We start from the raw sequence: 12,591 nt of genomic DNA, 5'->3' as shown, positions 1-12,591 counted from the left end.
ATATTCAATTGACATTTATGTATATATTGGATTTTTATATCAAAAATAAATAAATTTACATTCAAAAAATAAAAACAACAATCCTTAAAGGAAAACTATTTAGCTTTTATCTTTAATAATTTAATTTTTAATGCCACATTAAAATCAAATCAGAGAAAACAGAGTGAAGAGGCCATGTAAGTGTTGTCCAGCAGAAATAAGTAGACCTTCCAAAACCAAATACAAATTTAATTTTCATTAGGAGGTGCAGGATTGCTTTTTGTTTTTTGAAATTGAAATGCATCTACCATGCTAAAATGAAAATTCAATCAACTGTCCAATCATAGTTTGGGGGTGGGAGCATGGGCAGAGTTTATCTTCCCTTGCAGGTCACATTCAAATAGTCTCCTGTTGAAGGTATATTCATTCACGTTAGTGATTGTGATTGTCTGCATGTAATTATGATTTATTAAATACATAGATCTACATTAAATGAAATACATATAACAATATGTATCGTATTCCTTTTCATTTCTTACATTTTTTTATTGGAACATTTGTTTGTTATTGCTGAATTTGTTATTATGTTCAGACATTTACATCTGCTCATGAATGAATTAAGGCTATGGGAGAGTTTACCACACTGTAGTTGTCAGGAATAGTTGCATGAATTACATTTTGTGACATTCATATAGTTCATGCTTTTATCCAAAGGGACTTACAATAAGTGCATTTACCCTGGAAGATGCCACCCAGAAATTGCAAGAATCATGCAAATACATCAAATTCATCAAAGTTAAGTAACAGTGACTTTAATTGGACTCGAGCAGGCATTGGTAGACAGTGCAGTGTGTGGAGGAGCAGTGTAGTGGGGGAGAACAATGTGCCGCCCTCTGGGTAAGGAAAACAACTATTCTTCTGATGTTGTGGTCATATGCAGCTGCGGGTTATCACATCAATATTGAAAGCATATGACAGCTGGTCATCCAGTGTCACACCCAGGTTCCTTGCAGTCCGAGTCGCAGATAACACAGAGTTCTCCATGCTAATGGAAAGGTTGTGGATAGGAGATGTCTTCCTTGGAAGAAAAAGCAGCTCAGTCTTGTCCAGAAGGAGCTTCAGGTGGTGTCAACATCCACTGAGAGATGTCAGCCATCTGGGTTTTCAGACCATGGAAAGGACAGAATTAGTTTGTCACCTGCATAGCTGTGGTATGAAAAGCCATGTGAGTGAATAAGAGAGCCCAGTAACTTGCTGTACAGAGAAAAGACGATGCCACCTATAACAGAACCCAGAGGTTCCCTGGTAGTGAGGCTAGAAGGTTCAAACACAGATCTTCTAAAAATTACCCTGTAAGTTTGGCCTTTGAGGTAGGATTGGAACAGGGAGAGTGCTGGGTCAGACACTCCCAGTTTGTGGAGGATGTAGAGGAGGGTCTGATGGTTTACTGTGCCAAAAGCTGATGAAAGGTTCAGCAGGAGGACAACAGAGGAGAGAGAGGTATTACATTAAAAACATTGGCAATGACCACTCAGAAATATCATTTAATAGATTCCAGGGTTTTTCAGAACCATCAATCTTCAAAGTTGTATATGTCAGATGGGTTGGATGCCCTTAAAATACACATACCTTTAGACTTTCCATTTTTAACTCACCATACACATATCTACATACTGCCCCATATCCACCATGCTTTTTCTGATCATTCCAACTTGGGAAATGACCATCAAGAACTTGCTTGTTGCTTTCATCAGATCAGCCTTTTACTGTATCATACTGCACCCTATCAAATTAAAAAGCTGTCTGAGATAAAGTAACTTTGTGTCTTTGATGCACTAAACTGAATCCATTCGTGCCCTGGAAGTTTAAAACATGTTTCTTCACTTTTTCAGAGGTGATGTTATGTACATCCCGAATCAAACTCAGACGTAAATTACACTGATCCCAAGCGGATTATGCTGCCAAGGTGGATGTCTCTTCACATAATTAACCGTGGGTGTCCAGTATCCACTGAGCTCATCTGTTTCCTTTTTGTTTTCTCTGCCAGAGACCATGCATTTTGTCCTTTAATGCAGCTTCACAGTGTCCACATGTAGCTCTGCTTGTGCTGGCGACTAGAGAGGACATGATAACTCCAGGTCACTGAAGTGGGATCTCAGGCAACCCAGAATATCTGCCAAACAGAAGAGCTTCCTGGTCCCAGCCCCTAGGGGCTTTCTGGACCCCAGGGTATGGCACTCACCAAAATTATCAAGTCAGCTGTCCTGGAGAGGAAGAGCAGAAATATTTAGTAATTTGTATCTAGAATATGGAACTGTTACTTAACCACTTTACTGTAATCATGGTTTTATTGTTTTAAATTCATTTCTGACATGACATGCTTTTTTATCTAAAATTGCTTTTATTACAGAGTAGCAAGGTGACATTTTCCTTCTCCTGTTTCTATGTTACCTTTTCTGATTTTACACTGATTTTACTTTTTTTCTTACCTTCCCTCTGTGTGTAATCCCATTGTGCACAAGCTCTCCTGAGATGGCAGACTTCTCCTCAGAGTCAGTGCTGCACCGTGCAGAAACTGTCTGCTCCTTCTGGTTTTCCCAGCAGGCAAAACCTTTACTTTTCGAAGTTTTCCTGTGAGTCCTGCATTTCATTTTGGGGAAGGTGTGTGAGCCACCATCTGTGGCCCCCCAGTTGTGTTTGGGCCACAGGGGATCGCTCTGGGTGGCCTGGCTGGTGGGAGCCCTCTGCAGGCGCACAGAAATCCTCTGGGCTGACCCAGTCATCAGGGTGATGGACTGAGAGTCCAGAGCTGGACCTGTTGATGTGACCACTGGGAACGCAAACACCTCATCCTCATCTGAAGGCGAGAACAAAGAAAATTATTAACAAATACAGTTTTTATTGTAGTATAAAAACATTCTGATTTAAAATCTTATGTAAAATAACTTCAAAAAGTCTTTGTACCTACAAGTTGCTTCTGATGTATAAACACATTTTTGTATGTTGTTTGGATTACTTTGTTCAGTAACTGTCTTTGCTGAAAAGGCTAAAAATTACCTCCACAGGTGGGCACTGCTGGGCTACTGGGCAGTGAGCTGTGGGTCAGTCTGGCTGGTGAAATGCTCCTCAGAGAGCTCGAGCGGATAAGCTTCCTACAGGCCAGAACCAGCAGCTCCCGACACTGTTTATGGCAGTTAACACCACAGTCTGCAAAGGAATTAGACACATTAGCTTCTAATCAGAGCAATTGTGTTCTAAACTTCAAGACAGTTGATTGCCAGATTACACTGCAGTCATTTTAATAACTAACATGTAACCTGTTTGGATTTTTTTTTTTACAGAATAATGCATCAAAACCATACCTATGCACTTGTAGCCCTGTTTGATGATTCCCAGAGCTGCAGGTACAGAAATGTAAGGAAGGGAGAGGTGGGTACAGAAAATTCAACATTAAAAAATTCAACATACAAGCATGGCAGCATGTCCCTAATGCCAAGTCTACTACTGACTTAAAGTGGACTACTAAATTTACCTGACCCGAGAAATGTTACTGGATTACGTTGCAGATTCTGATCTTACAAACAAAAATTGTTTGTTTTCCTGAAACGTGGCGTAATCACAGACATTTGCCTCACAGACTCATGCCGCAACACCCTTCCAGCCTGTTACAAGAGCCAATCAGTAAATACAGAGACTGACTGACATTGGCCTCACATAGACAGCAAAAACTAATGTTTTACTGAGTTTCCTCTTGGCAAAATGCTTTAAAAAATTAAAGCTGGGCTTTTATTGTGAACAATATTTTTTTCTTTTGTCAACCTCTATTGTGCAGTTGTTTAGTTTTATTAGCATCTGTACAAACTGCATCACTGTGAAGACACACCAAACACACAAACTTATAGTTATTATATACAGTACAGATATGTACACATTCAGCGAGGACAATAAGTATTTGAACACCCTACTATTTTGCAATTTCTCCCACTTAGAAATCATGGAGGGGTCTAAAATTGTCATCGTAGCTGCATGTCCACTGGGAGAGACATATTTTAAAAAAGAAATCCAGAAATCACAAAGTATGACAGCTGCAAATAAGTATTTGAACACCTGAGAAAATCAAAGTTAATATTTGGTACAATAGCCTTTAGTTTGCAATTACAGGTCAAACGTTTCCTGTAGTTTTTCACCAGGTTTGCACATACTGCAGAAGGGATTTTGGCCCACTCCTCCACACAGTTCTTCTCTAGATCAGTCAGGTTTCTGGGCTGTCACTGAGAAACACGGAGTTTGAGCTCCCTCCAAAGATTCTTTATTGGGTCTAGGTCTGGAGACTGGCTAGCCCCACCCCAGAACCTTGATATGCTTCTTCCAGAGCCCCTCCTTGGTTTTCCTGGCTGTGTGCTTTGGGTCATTGTCATGTTGGAAGACTAAGCCTTGACCCATCTTCAATGCTCTAACTGAGGGACGGAGGTAGTTCCCCAAAATCTTGCACTACGTGGCCCTAGTCATCCTCTCCTTAATACAGTGTAGTCGCCCTGTCCCATGTGCACAAAAACACCCCCAAAGCATGATGCTTCCACCCCCATGCTCCACAGTAGGGATGGTGTTCTTGGGATGGTCCTCATCATTCTTCTTCCTCTAAACACGGTTAGTGGAATTATGACCAAAAAGTTCTATTTTGGTCTCATCTGACCACATGACTTTCTCCCATGACTCCTCTGGATCATCCAAATGGTCATTGGCAAATTTACGACGGGCCCTGACATGTGCTGGTTTAAGCAGGGGAACCTTCCGTGCCATGCGTGATTTCAAACCATGACGTCTCAGTGTATTACCAACAGTAACCTTAGAAACGGTAGTCCCAGCTCTTTTCAGGTCATTGACCAGCTCCTTCCGTGTAATTCTGGGCTGATTTCTCACCTTTCTTAGGATCATTGAGACCCCACGAGGTGAGATCTTGCATGGAGCCCCAGTCCGAGGGAGATTGACGGTCATGTTTAGCTTCTGCAAATTTCTAATGATTGCTCCAACAGTGGACCTTTCTTCACCAAGCTGCTTGGACATGTCCCCGTCAAGTCAAGTCAAGTCAAGTCAAGTTTATTTCATCCATAAAAATGGAAATTACAGTGCTCACACTCGCCATCTTACCCATAAAAACCAGAAAATGTAAATACAATACCACAAATACACTACAATATTATACATAAATACAATGAAAAAAAAATAAATAAGAAAAAAAAAAATAAATAAAAACTTATACAAATGTACGTTTAAAGTGCTTGTTGTGCTGTCTAATAGCCTGAGGGATAAAAGAAAGAGCGTACCGCTTAGTTCGTGTCACAGGCGGTCTTAGCCTACCACTACGCTCTATGACCCTGCCGGTCAGATTACCATGAAGAGGGTGACCCGGGTCCCTCGTTATTTTCTGAGTCATTTTTACTAGATGATCTTCATATACCTGATCCACTGTATTTAACTCTCCCACCATTTTCCCAGCCCTTTTAGTCACTCTATCAATCCTGGCCTTCTCAGTTACCCCAGCATTTCCCCCCCACCCCACCACACAGTAACTCCAAACACTACATATGACTGACATAAAAAACATTCTCACCACATCCATATTCACCTTAAAGGACTGCAGCTTCCTCATACAGTAGACCCGTGGACTTAATTTTTTCATCAATGAGTCAACATGATCAGACCATGTTAGCCTGTCGTTAAAAACAACGCCCAAATACTTGTATGTGTTCACTCTTTCTATTTCTACACCTTTGATTTCCACTGCCTCAGCTGTGATCTTATTTCTCCTGTAATCTATAACTAATTCTTTAGTTTTCTTAACATTGAGTTCCAGGAAATGCATATCACAGTAATCAACAAAGGCTTTTATCTCATTTTGATAGCACCTATAGTCATCATTTTCAATTAACCCAATGAGCGCTGTGTCGTCAGCAAATTTAACAACCTGACAGCTGGCCTGCTGTGGACGGTAGTCTGCCGTGTAAATAGTGAAAAGAAAAGGTGATAAAACAGTTCCCTGAGGTGACCCTGTGTTTGACATAATATTGTCTGACTTAACTTTTGAGTTTAACTTAACAAATTGAGACCTATTTTCTAAAAAATTTAAAATGAGCAAGCTAAATACACCTGGAACCTTCATCATCAAAAGCTTATTTACGAGGATGTGTGGTTGTATCGTATTGAACGCTGAGCTAAAATCATAATATAGAATTCTCACACACCGTCCCCCTGCATCCAGGTGAGCATAGACACTGTCCAATTTACAGACAATAGCATCCTCTGCCCCTCTTCCTTTCTGATAAGCAAATTGGCAGGGGTCGAGATACTGCTCCACATGAGGCTTCAGACTATTCAACAGGATTTTCTCACATACCTTCATAGCTATGGAGGTTAAAGCCACTGGTCTTAGATCATTCATACCCACAATAGATTTGTTTTTAGGTACTGGTATAATGCAAGATTGTTTCCATAAATCAGGCAAAACTTTATGAGAGAAACAGTAATTAAAAATACTTGAAAAAATGCTTGCCAACTGAAAAGCACAGCCTTTTAATACTTTTGGAGACAGTCCATCTGGGCCTGCTGCTTTGGTAGCTTTTAGCCCCATAAACATACCATATACCTCCTGATTGGTTGTTTGTAGGGTATAGTCATCATCCTCTGTGTTCTCAATCCTTTCCCTAAGTCTTTGTCTCTCATCAGAAAAGTCTATCTTGTCAAATCTATTATAAAAATGATTTAGGTTATTTGCATATTCTCTTGTGCCATTTAACTGAAAACTATTTACCTTCCCTTTCCCTGCATAACCACTCATTAACCGCATTCCTTCCCAGACCTTCTTCATATCATTTACTTTAAAATAATTTTCTATTTCGCATTTATACCGATATTTCTCTTTATTTATCTCCCTTTTAAGATCTTTGTGGATCTTTTTCAGTGTATCCTTGCCTCCCCTAGCAAATGATTTCTTTTTGTCATTAATTAACCTTTTAATCTCAGCATTCATCCAGGGTTTACAATTTGCATATATCTTAACCCTCTTTTCCTCTACAACCACATCATTACAAAAATTGATATACCCACATACGGACTCAGTAAGTTCATTTATGTCCTTGGCACTATTTTCAAAAACCGCCCAGTCCGTATTTTCGAACGCATCTTTCAGTCTCTCAATCCCGTCTCCTGACATCTTTTTCACCGTGATCGTTTCCTTTTTGTTCCTCTTTACGAGTGGGAGATATTTGGGACAGAGCAGGATCAAGTTGTGGTCCGCCTTGCCCAGACTTGGCAGACTTCTGGACATATACGCATCCTTAACCTTGGTGTAGCAGTGGTCGAGGACCGCTTCCCCCCTTGTTTTGCATCTAACATGTTGGTAGTAGTGTGACCCACTTGACTTTATAATGCAATGGTTAAAATCTCCAGTTATCACAACAAACGCGTCAGGCGACGCAGTCTCAATCCCGTGCACGGCCGCTTGGATCTCCTCGGCCGCCTCCTTAGACACATTTCTGTGTGGCACATAAACCGCCATCACCACCACATGTGAAAATTCGCGAGGGATATAATATGGGCGAACCCTGACAGTCAGGATCTCAGAGTTTGGGGTACAGGTATGCGTCTTAATGGACATGTTGTTAGGGTGACAATATTCGTCATTCACATATACTATAAGTCCGCCGCCCCCTTTCTTCCCCGAATCCTCTGTTCTGTCCCCACGAACAGCTTTAAATCCATCCACCGCAACTAGTTCATCAGTGTGGTTTCTGTTGAGCCAAGTTTCGGTAAAAACCATCAAACTTATTGATCTATATTCGTGGAGGAACAGAGCATTAGCTCTCAGTTCATCCATTTTGTTCCCAATTGACTGCACATTTCCCATGATCATAGACGGAATGTAGGGCCGACATCTCCGTGATTTAAGTCTCTTTAAAACTCCGCCAGCTTTACCTCTCTTGCGTCTTGTTATCTCTTTTGGGAAGTCTTGGAAATCCACCAGGGTAGTCAGTGACCCCCTCCGCCATTGATCCAAATCAGCTCCAATCCCTTTCAATTCGGCAAACGAATAACAAAGTCTTGCGGCATAACACCCTCGGTCTTCCAGAGACTGCAAGAGGTACGTAAAAAACAGCAACAACCAGCACTTGTTGACGTCCATCACTCATATGAAAGGTATAAAAATAAATCTAAGAAATAAACGGGGAAGATAGCGTGTTGTGTAGCGTGGTCTGCCACAGGAGCAGCGACCGTAGTCCTGTCCAGCCTTGTGGAGGTGTACAATGTAGTCTCTAGTGTCTTTGGACAGCTCTTTGATCTTGGCCACTTTAGTAGTTTGATTCTTACTGATTGTATGGGGTGGACAAGTGTCTTTATGCAGCTAACAACCTCAAACAGGTGCATCTAATTTAGGATAATAAATGGGGTGGAGATAGACATTTTGAAGGTAGACAAACAGGTCTCTGAGGGTCAGAATTCTAGCTGATAGACAGGTGTTCAAATACTTATTTGCAGCTGTATCATACAAATAAATAGTTAAAAAATCATACATTGTGATTTCTGGATTTTTCTTTTTAGATTATGTCTCTCACAGTGGACATGCACCTACAATGAGAATTTCAGACCCCTCCATGATTTCTAAGTGGGAGAACTTGCAAAATAGCAGGGTGTTCAAATAATTATTTTCCTCATTGTATATATATATATATATATACATACACAAACACATTTACACATATACACATATACACACACACACACACACACACACACACACACACACACACACACACACACACACACACACACACACACACTGTTATGGTTTGGGGGTTGCTGGGGTTTTTCTCCTGTTTGGCCTCCTTGTGTTTTTTGCCTGTTTTCTCTATGGTCTTGTGTCCCTGGCCCTGCCTTTTTCCCCTGTGTCTGTTTGTTCTACCGTCTGCTTTATTTTGGTAGTCAGCTTCCTGTCTTGTCTTGTCTTGTCTAGCTTCACTTTGCTTGTCTGATTGTCCTGCCCCGCCCTAATGTGATTCATCTGATGTGACACCTGTTCCCTGTTACCTCATTACCTCCTGTATTTAACCCCAGTGTTTCCTTTGTCTCTTGTTGGGTCATTCTAGTTTGTTTGCTTGTATGCTGTCGCCCTTTGTGTCTTCCAGCCTACTTTTTTCCCTGTCGTCCCTGGCCTACCTGTCGGAGCCCCAGCCACCCCCTGTGAGTTTTTCCTCGTGACCTGTTTTTCCGTTTGGATTCTTGCCTGTTCCCCGACCCCTCGTTTGGATTATTTTTTGGACACCTTCCGTTGCTCCTGTGTTTTGTTGAACTGTGGCACTTATTTAACATTTGTACCTTTTGCCTGCTACTCTGCATCTGGGTCCTTCTTCATGCTGTCTCGTAACACACTCACCTATAGGATTATTAGGAACACCATACTAATACTGTGTTTGACCCCCTTTGCCTTCAGAACTGCCTTAATTCTATGTGACATTGATTCAACAAGGTGCTGAAAGCATTCTTTAGAAATGTTAGCCCATATTGAGAGGATAGCATCTTGCAGTTGATGGAGATTTGTGGGATGCACATCCAGGGCACGAAGCTCCGGTTCCACGACATCCCAAAGATGCTCTATTGGGTTGAGATCTGGTGACTGTGGGGGCCATTTTAGTACAGTGAACTCATTGTCATGTTCAAGAAACCAATTTGAAATGATTCAAGCTTTGTGACATGGTGCATTATCCTGCTGGAGGTAGCCATCAGAGGATGGGTACATGGTGGCCATAAAGGGAGGGACATTGTCAGAAACAATGCTCAGTTAGGCCGTGGCATTTAAACCATGCCCAATTGGCACTAAGGGAACTAAAATATGCCAAGAAAAAATCCCCCACACCATTACACCACCACCAGCCTGCACAGTGGTAACAAGGCATAATGGATCCATGTTCTCATTCTGTTTACGCCAAAATCTGACTATATCATCTGAATGTCTCAATAGAAATCGAGACTCATCAGACCAGGCAAAATGTTTTCAGTCTTCAACTGTCATAGTTTGGTGAACTCTTGCAAATTTTAGCCTCTTTTTCCTATTTGTAGTGGAGATGAGGGGTACCCGGTGGGGTCTTCTGCTGTTGTAGCCCATCCGTCTCAAGGTTGTGCGTGTTGTGGCTTCACAAATGCTTTGTTGCATACCTTGGTTGTAACAAGTGTTTATTTCAGTCAAATTTGCTCTTCTATCATCTTGAATCAGTTGGCCCATTCTCCTCTGACCTCTAGCATCAACAAGGCATTTTCGCCCACAGGACGGTTTTTCCCTTTTCACAGCATTCTTTGTAAACCCTAGAAATGGTTGTGCGTGAAAATCCCAGTAACTGAGCAGATTGTGAAATAGTCAGACCGGCCCGTCTGGCACCAACAACCATGCTACACTCCAAATTGCTTAAATCACCTTTCTTTCCCATTCTGACATTCAGTTTGGAGTTCAGGAGATGGTCTGGACCAGGACCACACCCCTAAATGCATTGAAGCAACTGCCATGTGATTGGTTGATTAGGTAATTAATGAGAAATTGAACAGGTGTTCCTAATAATCCTTTTGGTGAATATATATCTATATATATCTATATATCTATCTAACTATATATATCTATCTACAGTATATATCTATAGATATATCTATATATCTATAGATATATATATCTATAATCTAGTAATAGATATTAGTATATACTGATTGGCTCAAGGCAGGCCCATAAGTTTAATGTTTAATTGCAATTTTTCCAAATTTTGATTGCTTTGAGGAAAATTAAGGAGACATGAAAAGTGCAGTAAGACACTCTTAAAATACACACAAATCCAGCACAGTGTTCACAGAAGGTGGGCTTCAAGTACGTCATCTCCTGGAAGCAGTGGATGAAACCTGGACCCATCTTACACTGCAGCAGTGGATTGGCCCGGAGGAAATATGCTATCATCTCATCCTTACTGATCAATCCATCTCTTAAAGAAGCAGAAGAAGAATAAAGGTATAAAAAGAAGTTATAACCTCTCAAAAAATGTATCTGTTTGTCAGAGATTTCAGATACTGGAGCATAATCTGCATGTGGTGGTGAATAGAACAACTGATGCAAATTCACCTTTTCCTTCAAGAAAAGACATAGCTTGCAGCTGGAAATGCTATATGGTTTTGAAAATGGCTACACTACCCATAAGTTACTTGGAAGTGTAGTTTAACTAGAGCATGATTCTGTGATTAAGTTGGACTAAAAAAATACAGTTACTGTAGGGAATTATTTGAACATATACACTCACTGATCTTTGTCCAAAACGCAGAAGGAGTCCAGGAAGGGAAAATTAGCAGCAATGCTCTCAAAGTCCTCTTGAGAAATATAGCCATCATGGTCATGGTCATAATTCCTGAACACAGACTTCCCAATGACAAGAAACAAATTAGACACATACATCTCTATGTCTGACCAACCAGTAGCTGTGTTTCTGTTTTCTACTTACATCCACCACTTTCCTGATGTGTTTATTGACCACACAAGGGTCTGGTTTGGTGGTGACACCGGAGGCCCAGTCCAGTGGGACCAGGAGCTTGTTGTGAGTTGTTGGAGAGGTGGGCTGTAAGGAAGGACACAGTACATGTACACAGAAATTAGTTCAGCAAATATGCTGTCACACCCACAATACAGATTTCCAAATCAACTAATATTTCCAATGGAGCATAAACTAAGAAGACATTTACAAATGCTTGTAAATTGTCATACACAATATCATAGTACAGTGCAAAAATTGTCCTTAAAATTTAAGCACAAGTATAGATAGATAGATAGATTTGTATTTGTATGATCCAAAAAATGGGAAATTCCAGTGTTGCAGCAGCAAAATATCAGACATTACAAGTACAGAATATACTGTACATGAAATAGTAACAGGATAGAAATATAAGAACAAATAATTGACGACGGAGGAGAACAGGGCACTGACCACAACAGACTGGTACATCTCCATCATATTTATGCACACGAAGGAGCTTAGCTTCCTCAAGAAATGGAGTCTCATCATTTCCTTCTTGTAAACAGCAGTGCTGTTGATCTTCCAGTTCAAACTGTTGTCGATGTTGACACCCAGGTATCTGTACTCCTCAACCCTGTCCACATCTCCTCTCAGGGTGCAAGGGGCTGCAGAGCCGTTCCCTTCCTCATTAAGACCAGCCTCTCCAGCACCTTCATCACATGAGATGTGAGAGCCACTGGGTGGTAGTCCTTGAGGCCAGATGGAGTCAACTTCTTGGGGACAGGGACAAGGCAGGACATGTTCCACAGCAGCGGCACTCTCTCCAGGCTTGGGCTCAGGTTGAAGAGGTACTGGAGAACAACAGACAGCTGACTGGCGCAGGTCTTCAGGACCCTGGGGCTGATGCCGTCTGGGAGAACAGCTTTGCCCTGGTGAAGCCTTTCCAGCTGTTTCCCCACCTGGCCAAGTGTGACTGAAAAGCAGGGAGGGTGCTTGAAGTGTCTTTGGGGGAAGATGAAATGCAATGTAGTGGTGGGGCGAGTGGGCAGACTACAGGGGAGTGAGGGGGGGAGGTGTGGGA

General features: G+C 41.5%; 1 long non-coding RNA gene across 1 annotated transcript; it reads right to left on the bottom strand.

Moving 5' to 3' along the window:
* Positions 1-10,735: 10,735 nt before the first annotated feature.
* LOC116678972 (uncharacterized) lies at positions 10,736-11,675 on the bottom strand. The gene is made up of 3 exons (XR_004329421.1): positions 11,502-11,675; positions 11,304-11,419; positions 10,736-10,991 (listed from the first exon to the last, which is right to left on the bottom strand). It is a non-coding gene; the product is annotated as an uncharacterized LOC116678972 (long non-coding RNA).
* Between the last annotated feature and the right edge of the window lie 916 nt (positions 11,676-12,591).

Source organism: Etheostoma spectabile, unplaced genomic scaffold, assembly GCF_008692095.1.
Source record: "Etheostoma spectabile isolate EspeVRDwgs_2016 unplaced genomic scaffold, UIUC_Espe_1.0 scaffold00008939, whole genome shotgun sequence".
In the NCBI taxonomy this organism is placed as follows: Eukaryota; Metazoa; Chordata; class Actinopteri; order Perciformes; family Percidae; genus Etheostoma; species Etheostoma spectabile.
The sequence above is the reverse complement of the archived record's forward strand: the minus strand, read 5'-3'. Positions and strand labels throughout refer to the sequence as shown.